Source organism: Mus caroli, unplaced genomic scaffold (genome assembly GCF_978045245.1).
Source record: "Mus caroli unplaced genomic scaffold, Mus_caroli_1 scaffold_17, whole genome shotgun sequence".
Classification (NCBI taxonomy): Eukaryota; Metazoa; Chordata; class Mammalia; order Rodentia; family Muridae; genus Mus; species Mus caroli.
Genome location: NW_028227272.1, coordinates 11698206 through 11710752, shown reverse-complemented (window position 1 = coordinate 11710752; position 12547 = coordinate 11698206). Strand labels below are relative to the sequence as shown.

At 43.0% G+C, this 12547-nt stretch overlaps 1 protein-coding gene across 2 annotated transcripts in view; it reads right to left on the bottom strand.

The window, feature by feature from the left end:
• Clxn (calaxin) overlaps positions 1 to 12547 on the bottom strand; it is a 53724-nt gene that overhangs the window by 21136 nt on the left and 20041 nt on the right. The window contains exon 7 of one of the 2 annotated variants that reach the window (XR_015045708.1): positions 11457 to 11544. The exons of the other annotated variant lie outside the window; for it this stretch is intronic. The gene's annotated coding sequence lies outside the window, so the exon portion shown is untranslated. Of the gene's footprint in view, positions 1 to 11456; positions 11545 to 12547 lie in introns of those variants that run through there. 2 annotated transcript variants of the gene reach the window in all.

Here is a 12547-nt window from a genome sequence, read left to right as displayed (position 1 = left end):
GTTGACCTCTTAGGCTTTCTCAGGAGTATTTCAAATTCTGTTTGATGTCCTAAGTGAACAGAAAGCTCCTTAAAGCCATGGAGTTGTGGATGGAGTAAAACCTCTGATTCCTTTTGTTGATCCCATGTGCTATGTCGCAGGCCTTCAGGGATGCATGGGGTGACACTTTGAGGAACAGATCTGGCCCTTTGATTTATGTTGTGTTCAAAATCATGTCCCAACAGCTTTCCTGAGAATCAACATAGCCTGAACACAAGAACTCAACTGAGATCTGATACGGAGTGATCTTTTCCATCCTGATATGCTTCAGGATCCAAGCCTGCTCTGCTCTTCAGCAAATACAGACCATCTCCTCTGTGTCAGACCACAGGAAACAGCAGTGAGTAGGGCTGGATATGCTTTCATGTATCTCGTTTTGAGAGAAGGAAAAAAAAAGAAGCAAATAGAAAGTAAAGCAAGAGTGCGACACAGAGCTGCCTCCAGAGATCCCAGGCCCTGTCCCCCCATTCAATGCTACTGAAGTCTTCAGAACAAGAAGCCACCCTGATGAGGATGTGCAATTTTACATTTATTTTTGAAAGCTTTGCTTGTTTGAGTGCTGTTTTCCACTTTCTCACAAAGCCAATGAGAGACATACTAGACACTGGCCTGGGATCAAAGCTCTTTTTGGAAAGCAAAAGTCTATGATGTCATGAAAGAGAAGTATTCTCCCTGGTGACAAGGGGTCGCCTGGAGGCTTGCCAGCATATCCACTGTCACCCCTTCTTCAGCACAGTTATCTAACACATACTCACCCTCAGACCTCCAGGCTGCTCTACCCCCTCAGACATCCTGAATTTCTGCAGCAGCCTGTGTGTCATCAAAGCCTCTAGAACTGGAGACTCCACCAAGCCACTCCTTCTCTTGCATCTCCTCCCACTGCAAACCATAATCTTGCAGACAGACAATGAGGATAGGACAGCTATTCAAAAAAATCTCGTGGCTGGGGAGGCTCAGGGCATGTCCTGACTGCACCTGCAGGTTTTCCTTTCCTGAGGCCGCTGGGCACTGGCTGTGCTGCACCTGCTGCGGGCCAGTGCCTGCCTCTCAGCACATACCTGGGACTTGCTACAGGCCCTGGCCTGCTTCACATCCTGCTGCTCCATTCTACCTCCTGTGCCCTGCTAACAGCCTAGAGGCCAGCTTGTCTTACCAGCCACCTGATGTTTTCTAAATGTGCACCCACAAAAGGAATAGAAAGGCAGCAGCTTTTTGCCTGTTTCTTGATGCCATGGGCAGGGTAGGATACTTCTTGACTTGATTCAGTTGGCTTCAGCCAATGTCCTTTCCTGATTATCATACATCATTCAGCCAATCAATCTCACGTTGTGGGCTGGTGTTTGCTTATACTGGACAGATCTTGAAAAGTGATGAGCCAGCTGAATAGGGATGTGCAGCTTAGAAGCATGCACATTTTCTATATAAACAGCAGGGTATTGTTGGGCAGCCTCCAGTTGCTGTCTACAAGTGAGTTTGAGAGATGGGGAAATGCTAAGAAATGAGTAGTCGTTATATCACTCCCATGCAGGTACAGGGTAATAGCAGAGGGCATAGTGGTTCTCATTCTCTGAGTTTCTATTTCACCGAATTATTAATGAGGCTTGCTTTTGATAGCATGCACTAAATGTGTTCCTGTGATTTGTCAGTCAGCACTCAGCAATAAAAGTTCTACCATGAATGAGGGGACAGGTGTCCCTAACTTTCCTGATCAACAGTAATGTGCATATTAGGAATATTTTTGTGGTAGCAGCCTAGAGTCTTCTTGAACTTTCACTGGTAGGCATTCATGTTTCCACAGAAGTCTGTTGAAGATCATACCTGCTTCACTGGTGATTGGCTCTTATGTTTACTCATCCATGCCGCCAATGAACTTTGGCACTACAAAGAGGGAGGATAGATGACAAGCATTTCCTGAATGAAGGGGAAGAGGAAGAACTATATCCTTCTTCCATATTCCAATGCCCCTTCACCTAACAAGCCCTTGGGAAGTGAACTATGTGCCAGTGGTGGGAGTTATCTAATTGGGGCAGAGTGGGGTAAGAAGAGAAAAATGGAGGCAGAATAAACAAAAGGCAATGTGTATTAGAGGGAGGAAAATTTTCCTGATGGACTAAATGACAGCCTTAGGTACATAGCAAGCCACAAATTACTGGGCCAGAGAGGGTTGTCCTTTTCTGTAGGAGGCAAATGAATGCAGATGTAGTGACATGTTGAGGGGATTAGTGCATGTCTTGAGCACTCCCTGTTGTAGTTCCCAAGGTTTCCATGCAGAATTCCACAATTAAGCATGCATGTGCCAGTAAGAGGCATTACAGGACTTCTGTCCACCTGATGGACACATTTGGTTGAATCAAACAGTTTCAACGTTTCTCATCCTGTGATCTTTTTATACAGTTCCTCATGTTTTAGTGACTCCAAACATAAAATTATTTTGTTCTTACTTCCAAACTGTAATTTTGCTCTACTAGCCACTTGTTAGTTGAGAAGCATCTGAAAGGAGCTGAAGCCCCAACCACTGTTCCATTCACTGCCATTCTAGAGAATGGAGCTTGGCTCTGTGTCACACAGGGACACTGCTGTGATCTAGAAGCCCCTGACTCCTTCCTGCCATCAGACTGTCCTTTCCTCAGGGAAAGCTCATTGTTCTCTTTCCTAGCAATACCTAAGCAGGGCAGATTCATAGTGACCTCTTTTCTCAGTATTGAATGATCTTTCTCATGCTTGCCTGCCCTCACTCCTGCTCATATTCATTTCTTGTGACTATACATAAAAGCATAACTTTGTTTCTGTGTGGTCCATAGGGATTAGCTGTGATTCTATAACAGCTCTCCTTGCATAAATGTTTGCAGCAGCCATCTTAGCCATCTGACTGCAGAGAGTTTTTTGTGGACTAGCACAGGGCTTCACTTCCCATTCACAACCCTCTTAATCTGAAAAATATTTAGAAATTAAATTGTATATATGGAATCAAATATGTACTGGTAAATCATAAATTTATCTATCTATCTATCTATCTATCTATCTATCTATTTATTTTGGTTTTACGAGACAGGTGTTCTCTGTATAGCCCTGGCTGTCCTGGAACTCACTTTGTAGACCAGGCTGGCCTCGAACTCAAGAAATCCACCTGCCTCTGCCTCCCAAGTGCTAGGATTAAAGGCATGCACCACCATGCCTGGCTTTCATAAATTTATTTTTAAAATAGTTTGTTGGCACATATATAGTTTTGTCCTTTATAAACTATGAAAGCATATGTATTTACTACTGATATGGATACACTTTCTTGTTTTTACATAAGGAATGGTGGCTGAATACCTTCACTGTTTTTGGAGTTGATCTATGTTTTGATTTTTATAATCATCAATGCCAAGAATACATCTTTGCATTCATATATGCAAAGATAAATTTTTATTCATATAAAAGATAGCAGAAACATATTTAGGACTATTTCAGAAATTGTTGCCAATTATGTCTTAATCCCAACCTCAAATCCATTTGATATTTTAATGAAATTCAAATCAACAATATGAATAGAAGTTTTAAGATGGGATGTTGTAGCACAATACATTCCAAAGGTATCCTAACTTGATATCTATACACAGAAAAATGATGTGAAAAGGATTTAATGCCTTTACCATAATTAAACCACATGCTTCTTTAAGAGCTGAGATGTTGGTATATGTAGTAAAAAGTATGCAATCCCTAATACTTAATGGTCTCCCAAATGAAAGTGAGGTAGTTCAAGAAATGTTCAGGGTCATTGTGCAATTTGAGGATATACCTTGAGTAAGCATGCGGGGGAAAGAAGAGTAGCAGCAAAGGCTGCATTAGAGCTGTGTGGCACAAGGCCAAGCCCTTTCTGAAAGGTCTGGACACACTGTAGGTATAAGCTGACTGATGAATTTTCACTGTTGCTATTTTTTGTAATTCAGTGTTCAGTTACAAGACACCATACATGGTGTGACACTAAATTTAAGAAGCTATGGCCTAATAGACTTAGCTTGCACTTTCCTACCTTGGGTATCCATTGTCAATATTCACCAGCTTCCCTGCTGCACTCATAAATGGTTGTAGGGGGCCCATGTAGGATGTAGTCATAACCTAGACACTTATCTGTCACCCTTGTTCTCCAGTTCATATTATTTAGCTTCCACATAGGGTCAATTTGCCCATTCCCTTCTATGAGGTGTTGAGAAAGTTTGGCAAGATGGTAAAAAAGACTATGTAAATAAATCTCTCTTCATCTGCAAGACATGAAAGCAGTTGTAGCAATAGATGGAAACAAGAACACAGAATTATCAGAGGAGAGGGGCTCACTAAATGGAAGAGTGAGCTTGCTGTATCTGTGCACACATGGATATGTAAGCATCACGCACGTCAGACACCCTGAGGAGAGGTGGGAAAAGAAGAGGAGAGTAAGGCATCCACAGCGTAAATTAAGAACAGATATTAAAATGCTGAAAAGCACACAGCTTTTTAGCTAAGTGCCTAGTAACAGGTGGAGAAAAGATTTTTTTCACAACAACCTGTGTGTGCCTGGCACATGATTTTCATAAAAACACAATTGAGAGAATATTGATTTAACATGGAGGTGAATTCTCTGACAGTGGACCATTATGTTCTGAGTTGAGTACTTTTGTGTTGAAGATATTTATGCAACATCTAATAAGGAATGTCTTAATCACCTACTCAGGAAGACAAAACTCCACCTGTCTTGGCTTCCTCCAGGCATGCCCAAGGAGGGTGCTGACTCACGGAGGAAGGAATCCAGTTCTGTTCAGGAGCTGAAGGTGGGCCAGCACCTGGTGGCCCGCTGCTATTGGAGAGTTCTAGGAGAGGGCCAAGCTAGTTGTTGAAATCACAGCCATTCTTGGTAATGTGGTGCTGAATAGGGAGATATGCCAAAACAATAAAATCTGCCAAAGCACACAGATCTTTACATAAAAATATCTGCACATAATAATCATAGAAGCTAGTGTTTACTGAGTGTCGTGTATGTAGTAGGCACCTTTGTAAAATGTTTTTTAATATATCACTTGAAACTTCCTTACTATGACTGTATTTTAATGACAGCCCCCAATTCCATACCAAACACTGCAGCTGTATAAAGCAGGGTGTTAGGTGCACAAGGCACTTTAATGCTATGATCTCATCTGGGCCTGACCTATGAACCAAGGCTGTAGGTTGGAAGGAAGTTGATCAGGTGGTGTTGGAGGGGGGACTCAGCTCCTAGAATGATGCTCATGAGGATCAAGTTTAAAGCATGGCCAAATTTCCACCTCCCAGCATAAGGAAGCAACTCTAGCTGGAGGGGAACTGAAGGTGTCCTATACCTAGTCCAGCTACAGCCTAGGACAATTCTTCCATCTTGGGTTTCTTGTGACCAGGTCTCTCTCTCTCTCTCTCTCTCTCTCTCTCTCTCTCTCTCTCTCTCTCTCTCTCTCTCTCTCTCAGTGGACCGAAACACCCAGGAAGGCATGCAGAGCAGTGAAGGGAAACTCAAAATAGAAGGGATAAGCCTGCAAGTCCTGGTCCTCTCACAGACACGGATGTCGGATGTCCTGAAGCTTCTCCTGGTGCCTAGATGACCCTTGTAATCTGCCTACCAATGTATGGAGGGTCCCTCAGCATGTGTTGGACATCTATACCAGCAGGATTTTTTTGCTTAGGTTCTTTCTCATCTCCATGTCCCTGTTTACTATTTCTTCTACCAGGTAGCATTTTTCTAGCTTTCTGTCTCTGCTCTAGTGTTCCTTGGCAACTTATCCCTCTAAACAACTTCTCCCCAGTCTGTATCATTTAGAGTTTCTGGGATCGCACCCCAGTTCCAGTCATGGGGCAGAAGGCAGGGAACACTAGTCTTAGTCTCTGTTCTTTCCACAACTTAGAGGTGGTGACTCAGTGCTACAACAATTATACTTATTCTCTTCTCAATCCACAGACCCCTCTTTCACTTCAAGTAGGCTTAAAATGGGAAGGGGGAGCTGGCCAAAGACAGGTGGCTCCATATGCACTCCCTTTCCCAGCTGCAGAAAATGCTTTCTTTGTAAAAACACTCCTGATTAAAAGTCATGAGAAAGGCTGAGGGGTTGCTTAATAAAATGTTGAGCACACTATTCCTGCAGGTAGATACAGTTCTTCATTGGATAGAGAGTGAGTTCAGGAAGTCACAAGACATTCTCAGCAATTGGGCACTGAGTTAGGGTTGCAAGACAAGAATTTTGGGTGTGGAAGACAGCAGGTAGCACCTAGGTGAGATAAAGATGGCATTCTGTCCTGTGTCTCACAGACAGGTTAAAGATGGGGGTGCATTGTATAAGATATAGCAGGGGACATCCCCATCCACATGGTTTTAGCCAGTTCAACTTGTCAAGACTCTGAGGCCTTTCCACCCCCTTAGATACCCGGAACTTCTGCAGCAGCCTGTGTGTCATCAAAGCCTCTAGAACTGGAGACTCCACCAAGCCACTCCTTCTCTTGCATCTCCTCCCACTGCAAACCATAATCTTGCAGACAGACAATGAGGATAGGACAGCTATTCAAAAAATCTCGTGGCTGGGGAGGCTCAGGGCATGTCCTGACTGCACCTGCAGGTTTTCCTTTCCTGAGGCCGCTGGGCACTGGCTGTGCTGCACCTGCTGCGGGCCAGTGCCTGCCTCTCAGCACATACCTGGGACTTGCTACAGGCCCTGGCCTGCTTCACATCCTGCTGCTCCATTCCACCTCCTGTGCCCTGCTAACAGCCTAGAGGCCAGCTTGTCTTACCAGCCACCTGATGTTTTCTAAATGTGCACTCACAAAAGGAATAGAAAGGCAGCAGCTTTAGGTCTCTTGCTCCTCTCTCTCACTGATCTTTAGAAGAAAAGTCATGGAAGGCAACCATGGTTTTTTTCTTGTCTACCCTACTGCTTCATTTGGCTTCTCCTTTTCTGCTATATCTTTCTTTTCCCTCCTTTTACAAGACAACCACCATGGCAATTTCCTGCACTCCATTCTTCAAATGAAAGAAGAAATCTTTTTACACATGCTTTTTACATTTGATATTATCTGCAGTTGCTGTGGAAAAGAGAGTACATATCATATGGAAATTCATGGACCTTAAAATAGGGAGTCTGCCCACTTCCTGGTGTATCACAGTGTTCCAGGGCAGCTAGGATCTCTTCAACTAAAATACAACATCAAGTAATTTGAAGTCCATGGGGTGCAGTCGCTTGCATTTCACTTATCAAACAATTAAGACTACAGCAAGGAGGGTGTCAGATAGATTTGGATCATTGGCCTTCACTGACTTGTATTCAAGGTCTTGCTTACTCGGAGGGGTTTTCGGTTCGTATGCTTTCACACAAATCAAACATCGCATTTATTCCTATGTAACATGCTCTTTGAGGCCAGTGTAAAAGCACACTGAATAATTTTTGTTATGGTTTGTTTTTGTGGTAATGAGAATTAAGCTCAAGACCTCCTCCATGCCAGGGTAGGGCTCTTCCACTGAGCTCAGTGACACAATAAAGCTTGAATTTGGGTTTTTAAACTGTATTGATTAGTAGTACCTTTGGCTTCTTTGTGGCATGTAGTTGCCCTATCTTGGTTTCTTATGTTTGCCAGTTGGTTCAGTGGCTTCTTGCTTTTGGCATCTTCCTCTCCAGATAGATTTTCTCTGTTACCCAATGACTGGACACAAAGGCATAGTCCTTCTCTTTCAATAAGGAGTCCAACTTCTCTTTTCTTTCAATAGTCCAGCAATAGCCCACCTCAACTTTCCTTTTTGTGGTCTATTGTCTGGCCTTGTCACCAAGGTTATGTCAGCCTAATGACTTCTGTATAGAACTTATAACATATGGAAGCTTGGTAAGGCCTACATTTATGTCCAGGTTACTAACAGGAATTCTCAAAGTGTCCCTAGATAGGAAGAAGTGATGATTCTCACTACATATGTATTTTAATGCAGCAGCAAATTGCAGCCTCAAAGATATATTTGAAGATTCTTTTGGAAGATAGATATGTTCATTTCCAGCCATGAACAAATATCAAACTTCCAGTTTATGTTGATCCCAGTTTCCTCATTCTGTGGATGAAAGTTATCAATAATGCTACCACTTACCTGTGAGAAACTGATGCAATAATATGAAATACTTGGCCCTTGTACTGGCTATTTTTGTGTCAACTTGACACAGCTGGAGTTATCACAGAGAAAGGAGCTTCAGTTGAGGAAATGCCTCCATGAGATCCAACTGTAAGGCATTTTCTCAATTAGTGATCAAGGGGGAAAGGCCCCTTGTGGGTGGGACCATCCCTGGGCTGGTAGTCTTGGGTTCTATAAGAGAGTAGGCTGAGCAAGCTAGGAGAGGCAAGCCAGTAAAGAACATCCCTCCATGGCCTCTGTATCAGCTCCTGCTCCCTGACCTGTCTGAGTTCCAGTCCTGACTTCCTTTGGTGATGAACAGCAGCATGGAAGTGTAAGCCGAATAAACCCTTTCCTCCCCAACTTGCTTCTTGGTCATGGTGTTTGTGCAGGAATAGAAACCCTGACTAAGACAAATTGGTACCAGCAGAGTGGGGTATTCCTGTGACAACCTGACCATGTTTTGGGGAGGACTGTGGAAGGACTTTGGAACTTTGGGCTTGAAGATCTATTCATTGTTAAGAGCTCTGTCAGATGTTGTGTAGGAGCTTGGAAGATAATGCTGAGAACAGTGCAGAAGATGGAGGCCTGGTTTGTGAAATTTCAGAGGGAAAATTAAAGACTCTCTTCAGGGCCATTGCTGTTTTTATTGTGAAGATTTTGTAGTTCTGGTTAGCTGGGGCTGAAGAATCAGTTGTGATTAACAAGATACCAGAACTACTAAAGCAAAAACTTTGCATTACTGGGACTATTGATGCTGGTTAGCTGGAGCTAAGAAATTAGCGGTGATTAAGAAGAGACCAGCATCGTGAGGTGACATCTTCTGGGAAGTGTTTTCTGAAAGCACAAAGAGGCTGTGTTCCAGAGATAGGCAAGGTTGTACTCCTTCTGCAGTAGGACTTGGTAATGTGTAAGGGTCACCCAGGTGGTACTGGTTTTGAAGGCATGAAGGGGTCACACAGCTGCTCAGGCTCGGCACTGTGAGAGGCCATGGAAGGCCATTGGTGAAGGTGTAGCCCCAGTTGTAATTGAAGGCCCAGGACTGAAGGGGTCATGCAGTGTTTTGGAGATGCCAGTACCACGAGATGACCACCAAGAGCAGCAGCAGCAGTGGAGTACAGGCATCTGGAGCCCAGAGGATGACATGTGTGCTACAAAGGGCATGGCTGGAGAAGTGACCCAAGCCCTTGGAGGAGCCCAGAAGATCGTGAGTTGGATCCCAGACGTTGGACGGTTGGAGATTGATTTTTGCTTTGATTGTGACTGTGCCCTGATATTTTCCCTCTTGAAGGAAGAAACTGTTTTAGTGGAGCCCACAGTTAAGAGACTTTTAATTGTAAAAAGACATTGGATTTTAAAGAGATGGATATTTTAAAGAGATTGAAAATTTAAGAATATGTAAAGACTGTGGGACTTTTAAAGTTATTTAGATCTTGGGGATGAATAAGAATGTAAGGGTTGAGGCTTACTAGTGATGTGTTTGTGTGTCAAGTTGACAAGGGGTCAATTGTACTGGCTATTTTTGTGTCAACTTGACACAGCTGGAGTTATCACAGAGAAAGGAGCTTCAGTTGAGGAAATGCCTCCATGAGATCCAACTGTAAGGCATTTTCTCAATTAGTGATCAAGGGGGAAAGGCCCCTTGTGGGTGGGACCATCCCTGGGCTGGTAGTCTTGGGTTCTATAAGAGAGTAGGCTGAGCAAGCTAGGAGAGGCAAGCCAGTAAAGAACATCCCTCCATGGCCTCTGTATCAGCTCCTGCTCCCTGACCTGTCTGAGTTCCAGTCCTGACTTCCTTTGGTGATGAACAGCAGCATGGAAGTGTAAGCCGAATAAACCCTTTCCTCCCCAACTTGCTTCTTGGTCATGGTGTTTGTGCAGGAATAGAAACCCTGACTAAGACAGCCCTGAAGTGCTCATTGCATCATTGTAGAAGGCACAGTTGAGGCTGTGAACCCATTCTAGTCCATTTCTGGCTTTGGCATATTTATGAGCATTTACTAAAAAAGATCATTCCAATGGTTTGAATATTCTACTCTGTTCTGCATTTCCCTCCCTGAAGGTCCTCACTCCCAGGAGGACTTCTGTATTCTCTGCTTTCAGCCTTACAGACCAGTCATTGTTCCAGACTCCAAGACTCCATATCATGCAGCTCCTAGCTATAGATGCCTCAGTATCCACAAACTTGTAGACAGAAGATAGGAAGCTGCATCTCATTTTAAGGGGAAACTAGATTGTATTTCACTCAGTTTCTTCAAATACTTATTAAGCCAACAAGCCCCCACTCCAGTGATCTGTGAGGGCCAGATAGGAGGAAAGTAAAAGTAAACAAGAGGGTGTATGTGTCTTAGGGGAAGGATATTTTCTTGACAAACTAGCTAGAAAGCTAGAGATCCACAAGAAGCTATAAATGATCAACTGCTACCCAAGTGTGATGTCACCCTAACCAAAGCATTTCAATGTGATGGCTTTCAGATTTCTCATAAAATGAGCATGCTTCCTGAAGTGTGCTCCATATGCAATTGGCTTGATAACTTAGTGATAACACGGGCTGGGACATCTTTCCATTGATGACCACCTGCCTTACTGTAGCTGGGAATGCATCATGATACCATAAGCCACAGATTTTCAAACTGTAAATAATACACTGATGGGTCATATCTCTGGCTCTTTTATACTCTCTCCTTCTGTCCCCTCCTTTCCTTCCTCCTCCTCCTTTTCTTCCTCATCCTTTTCTTCTGCTTCCCTACTTTCCTCTGTCTGCAGTGCAATTCTTAAACTCCTTTTGGCCAGACATGGTGAGAACCAATCATTAGCTCTGGCAAGAATGGTGATGATTTGTGAGGGCTAAGAGTTCAGCCATGGAACCTAGAGCCCCATTTGTATTCAGTTTGAATGTCTTGAATATTCTAAAATCATATTTGATTTTAGTTGTTCTTATCAACATTTGGTTTAAATTGATACACCTGTGTGTGTTGGAGGAGAGAGGTTGTCATCATGAACCCATGACAGGTAATGACACATTCAATGCCTCAGATGATATTATCCTTTACACAAAAGATGAGAGGCCAGACCACTGATTTAGTCCACGTCAACCCTCACTGTATCACACAAAGTGGTAAGTTTGATGAGTATGTCTATTTCTAGAATGATGCATGTTTGATGACTTCATGCTGTGAGCAATTCCAGCCCTCGTTTCCTACAAGTAATGTCTTGTACACAGAGATATCTGAGAGGAAGAATGCAGGGCTACCAGTTTTTGGTGGTAGTTTTTAAATCCTGTAGGTACCTAAAAGTTCTTTTCCAAACAGAGTCTCAGCACTGCTTATGGGGTAGTGTGGATTTATTCTTCAGTGTCCGTCCCAGAGTAGTTTCTGTCAGTTCTATTGAACAGAGAAGAAAAGTGAAAGCAAAAGCTATAAGGAGTCCATGAAAAGAATGATAAGCCATCCTGGCCTGTTGTAAGTGCTTTTCATTATCCCAGCTCAGTCACCCCAGGGCAGGCAGAGGGCTGGCCTGCATGCTGGCTACACTTTGGTGGTAAGCCAAGCCAAGCTGAGCAGCAAGGATAATGGCTCAGGGTAGGCCAGAAGGGAGAGAGATGGTCCTACAAAGAACTCTGTGTGCTTACATATGCCTGGTATCAACTGAGGAGATATCTGTTGAAATCTCCACAGCAACAAAATTAAGACTCCAAAAACTTTGACATAGTAACAGGAGAAAAAGGTTTGTTCACAATTACACCAAAAGATGTGATGCAAACTGGACAAATGGCCCAACTTTGTGTTTTGTAAATATATACAAATGGCCAACACTTTAGATAAAGGTGAGCAGGATGCAAAGTGAGTAAAAAATATGAAATAAAGTCAAGATAAAGAAGAAAAAAAGTGTTCAATGTTGCCACATTCTAAGGAAGTACAGGTCCAAACTACAATATGGTGTCATTTCCCCAATTTTAGTGACTAGTGTTAAAAAGACACACAAAAGTAACACATGCTGGCAGTTTATGGAGAAAAAAAAAAGCCCTCGTAGCATTAGTGGGAATGTACATTAGGACAGCCATCATGGGAAAGAGTATAACAAAGTGGAAGCAGAGGTACAAAATGAAATTAAATCTACACATAGAGGGCCACCAGACTATTGCATTCATCTTACAGCATTCACATTTTACAGGTAAACAGCCATGAAGCAGAAATAACCTGTCTGCCATTAGACAGATAAAAAAAAGACAATGTGGTCATGATCTATATATATTTTATATACATTTACTGGGGGATACCTTGAAAGTTGGGTTTTATATAATTTGTGACACTGTTGATAAGCTGGGCATTATGAAAGCATAAAATACCTTACACAGAAGAGAGTAAGTACTACAACATCTCACTC